The sequence below is a fragment of the Nannobrachium achirus genome (assembly GCF_963921795.1).
Source record: "Nannobrachium achirus genome assembly, chromosome: 17".
In the NCBI taxonomy this organism is placed as follows: domain Eukaryota; kingdom Metazoa; phylum Chordata; class Actinopteri; order Myctophiformes; family Myctophidae; genus Nannobrachium; species Nannobrachium achirus.
The window spans coordinates 25087710-25092777 of NC_137824.1; positions in this window are offsets into that span (position 1 = coordinate 25087710).

The following is a 5068-nucleotide window of genomic DNA, read 5'->3' on the forward strand; positions in this document are numbered from 1 at the left end:
GGTCCATTTGGAAACACTGAGTGTCACTGGACCCCACTTTAGAGAGCCACTGCTCTATGAGAGAAGACAACCGGGTGCATTTGGCTGTAGTGGTGACACGAAAAGTACATTTACAAAATTCCGCCGGGTCAGAAAAAATCTTTGTTTTCAGCAGGTGAGGAGGATTATACAGGTCTTTCCTGCACAGTCAGCCAGAAGCTTATTGTCTTCCATGACCCAGGAAATATTACACCAGGAATGGAATCACAACAAAACCCGCGTACAATTACATAGTATCACTTCTTGCTGCTCATCCTCATAAACCTGGGGTGGTTCCGTTATACTTGTCAGGTACCTGTGGTTCAGTATAAAGTGTTCAGAATACCTCCAACCTACCTTCTATATGATGAAGACAGAAAGGAGGGGAAAAAATCATGTCATGCATTTCTTTTCTTTTTCGACAAATGCAGCTCCTCAACTATTGGTTGGGAGCCACACGTGCTAATATGTCATATTGATCCCATGTCCCCCCCAAGGCGAGAGATAAAATTTCCTGGACTGTAAAAACTAAACGGCTCTGATGTGCTTATTTTGTGTGTGTGTGTTTGCTTTCCATTTAGAAAAGATCCAACAGTGTGAGACATGTGTATGACTTGTTGACCAGCAGCAAATGACACAAAAAACATCTCTATGATTTAACATAGCAGGTTCATGTGGTTTGTGAGAGCAGGGGTCATCGCCATGCTGGCTTGTGGACATTTTGGTCAAAATTCCATTTCGCTACGGACATACAAAAATGAGTGGACAATAATATTACCAAAAACACACAGAGCTAGCCCTAAATAACCATAACAGGTCTGTAACTCTGAGAGTGTTCAAATGGAACCAAATCACTCTCAGAGTTAATGGGGTCCTTGCAAATAAAACATTTGAGAACTACGTAGTCCTACTACTGTAGTTGGACTCCCAATGCAATAGTGTCAAGAGAGTCAGATATTTCACATAAAAAGCAAAGGTTAAAGCCTCAGTTTGTGATTTCTTCACCTAGTTGGTAGTTATGAAGCGGAGCAGAAACAATATTAACTAAATATCTATTTAAAACTAAATTAAACTAATTAAAACTAAACTAAATATTACATGAGAGGCATCATAACACACCCTCAAGTGTAATATTGCAATTATACAGCAATTACCCTTAAAAAACATGTCAACTTCATTTCATTGTAAATTGTAATTAAGATATTCGCTAGATGTTTTTTTTTTTTTTTTTACATTTTTTATGGCATAATATAATATTACTGTTTTGGCAGAGTAATACCTTACTCGTTACTGGGTAAAGTAATAATATTGCAGTAATTACTAGTAACTAGCTACTGCCCAACTCTGCCATCTTTTAATCTTTAGGACCTGGATCTACAATATCAAATGGACCCTTTAGGTCCATTTTGTTCCATGTGTACTCTCCTCAGCACCTACTATACAGGACTATTGATATGCATATAGGCTTGTTTCTTTGTTAAAACACCCTGTTGTGACACTAAAGTGTTGGCGAGGTGTGAACTTGGGGGGGTTTGGGATCAATGCATGTCCGTTTGCGTGAGAGGCAAGACCCCTGCTCAGTCTTAGTTTTCAACGTTTTATGGAAAATGTTAGGATCACATCTCAGCATGCTCTTCCAAACTCATGGGCAGGCCTGCTATGTGCTGACAAGCAAGCTGGCTTCTAGCGCCATCTACTGTATTGGTTTGGAGGCTTGGAGCAGAAATGTGCATAACATAAGCGGAAATGTGCATAACATAACACAGTTGGAAAACTCATGTAAAGTTCCTTCCTTGTTACATTATACATTATGTCAGTGAATAAAAGCCTGGGTTTCCGAGGCTAGTGAATGTCCAATGACAAAATATAGACACAACTTTTGAAATGTCACAGCATCTCTTTTCTTTAGCTTTATTTATGAAAATCAGTGTTTGAATCTAATTGTTCATGAAGTTAACTGCTTCACCTGAATAATGAATAGGCTAGCTATAACGGGGGAAAAAACATCACACGTATCCTCAGTGATGTTGCCCAAGCTCATCAGGGTTTCGGGTCTCGCAACATCATACCCTCACTTGGGTGACCCAGCCGGGGTTGATCAAGTCCTGACTTGTGTCCCAGTAGCTACCCACGATCAGTCCCATTAGGGAAAGACGGGACCATTCACTCCACCGCTCCGGAACTATTCTGCTGAGACTGGGAGAGGAAATCTGGTGCATGGAAGGACTAGGCTTTGTGGACTGACTCCTGTCTGGGCCCCTCCTACGTCTCTCACCAGGTCCACTCGCACTCCTGCTCTCACCAGGTCCAGGACCTGTGCGTTGCACCAGACTTCAGCCCCAGACATTTCACTCAGGAGTGGTGAATTCTTGAGCCGCAATGGTACTGCAGGCTCCACCTAGGCAACGGTGGTGCTGCAGGCTCCGCTTGTGGCTTGAATGGCCCTCCTAAAGGCCTAACCGTGGGTGTGTTGGGCTTCTTCCTCACGGAATTCACAGGCTGAAGATCTTATACTCGCCTTGCTTTTACCCAATCTCACATCTTGCGAAAGTAGCATAGATTGACACTCGGCAAGCCACTCAACATTGTCAGTGTTATGAGTTCCAAATGGAGCCTTGTAGGAATGTAGGTCTGTAACTGTGAGAGTGTACATGTACAGTAGGCCTACACTCTCAGGCCTCAGTTAAATGAACACTGGTGAGGATTTGACTAAATTCAGCAGAATGCAGCATCATGGACAGCCTGACTCACAACTTGTGGAAAGACTCCATTCAAGCTGCAGATGCTTTTATGTACAGTGTGTGTGTGTGTGTGTGTGTGTGTGTGTGTGTGTGTGTGTGTGTGTGTGTGTCTCTCTCTATCTCTCTCTCTCTCCCTCTCCCTCTCTCTCCCTCTCCCTCTCTCTATGTGCACATTTGTATGCGTGCGTGTGTATATTAGGCCTACTGTCCAGTCATAAGATCTACCTACAGTGAGCACTGCAAGAGCCACCGCCACTGTGATGTCAACACGCATGCGGACATATGGCACAGGTAGACTGGAAAGCTAGTCTGGATGAAAAACAAAAGTCAAGAGATCACACACACAGTTGGCTATTATACAAAGGGTTGCTTTATTAATGCACTAAATGTGTGTGTGTGTGTGTGTGTGTGTGTGTGTGTGTGTGTGTGTGTGTGTGTGTGTGTGTGTGTGTGTGTGTGTGTGTGTGTGTGTGTGTGTCTCTCTCTATCTCTCTCTCTCTCCCTCTCCCTCTCTCTCCCTCTCCCTCTCTCTATGTGCACATTTGTATGCGTGCGTGTGTATATTAGGCCTACTGTCCAGTCATAAGATCTACCTACAGTGAGCACTGCAAGAGCCACCGCCACTGTGATGTCAACACGCATGCGGACATATGGCACAGGTAGACTGGAAAGCTAGTCTGGATGAAAAACAAAAGTCAAGAGATCACACACACAGTTGGCTATTATACAAAGGGTTGCTTTATTAATGCACTAAATGTGTGTGTGTGTGTGTGTGTGTGTGTGTGTGTGTGTGTGTGTGTGTGTGTGTGTGTGTGTGTGTGTGTGTGTGTGTGTGTGTGTGTGTGAGAGAGAGAGTGAGAGAGTGAGAGAGAGAGAGAGAGAGAGAAAGAGACACACACAGAGTGTCTAGCTGGTTTAAAGGTGAGGGGTCAGTAAAGGTCAAAATGCACCAATCAAAGTCAACGGAGGCCTCCTGAACAACTCGACAGAGGCCTTCAGTCATGCACGGTTCGTATGACTCCCACTGAGTGGGCGCAGTCACACATGGAGCGTCAAGCAGCATAACCCCCATCCACTCACTCACATGTTAAGGCAGGGGTCTTCAACATTTTCAGGCCAAGGACCCCTTAGTTGAGAGAGAGAGGGTATTAGGAAGGTAGAATGAGTCACCAGAAAAAAGGACGGGTGTTTTTGATGAACCTATCATGGTTAAAATGGAGTTTGAAGTTACAATGGGTTTCTATAGGAATGGGCCCTGGATGGGGAGTGTCTGATAAAATGAATATCAAATATCATTCTAAATATTGAATCAAGCAAATTATAAACTGGGTTGTTCACAAAGGCCTGAGTAGAGATAAAACGACCATAGTTTTTTTTTTAAAAAGTGGAATATCCCTTTAAGTAAAACATTTTAGTACTTTTTTCCACCACTGCACTGACCATTGGCTTCTTTGACCTTTTGACAGAGGGTGTATCTATTCTGCATCTAGCTTAAGGCAAAACCCAAATTTAGAGTGAACATTTTTAACAAAAATCTTTGCTTCTGGCCTGGGGGTCTCTGGAAGTGGAACTAAATATTCTGAGATGGGGGTCGGGGATCAAATACATATCATTTTGGGGGTCCTTGACATGACAAAGTTTGAGAACCACTGATATAGCTACATATTATTTTTTTCCAGAAAACTGTTAGGATTTAGAATTGGTTGATTGATTGAAGAATTTATAAGGTTTTAAAAGTACAGTTTCATGACAGAACAACTCACTGGTACACGGTCAACTAAAAGGAGATCCTAGTAAGCTTTTCGGCTTATTTACACAGGAACCTCTTTAATATGTATCTCATATAACATTCAAAGCCAGACGGATAGAACACAGTACCTTGCATAGGATATCATCAATAACAAAAGGGAAAAAAGCATAAAAAAGGAAAATGAAAGCTAAAGAAAAGGAAGATATTTACAGTGGAAAATGGGAAGTTGTGCCTTTTTTAGTTTTAAATCTGGGTTGATCGTGATTTGTGGAGCTGCCTCTGGTGTTGTAATTGAGGACAATTTACGTTTTAAAAAAAGTGGAAAAAAATATTTATTTGGCTGCAGACCCCCATCTCAAAATATTTTGTTCCAGGGACCCCAAGAACCAGAAGCAAAGATTTCAGTTAAAAATGTTCACTCTAAATGTGGGTCTTGCCCATGGTCTTGCCTCAAGCTAGATGCAGAATAAATACACGCTGGAGGGAGGGGCGTGTGCCTGCATGGCTGCGCGTGCGTACACGCCTCCTGCCTCTCTGTGGCTGTCATTGGTGTTATCAG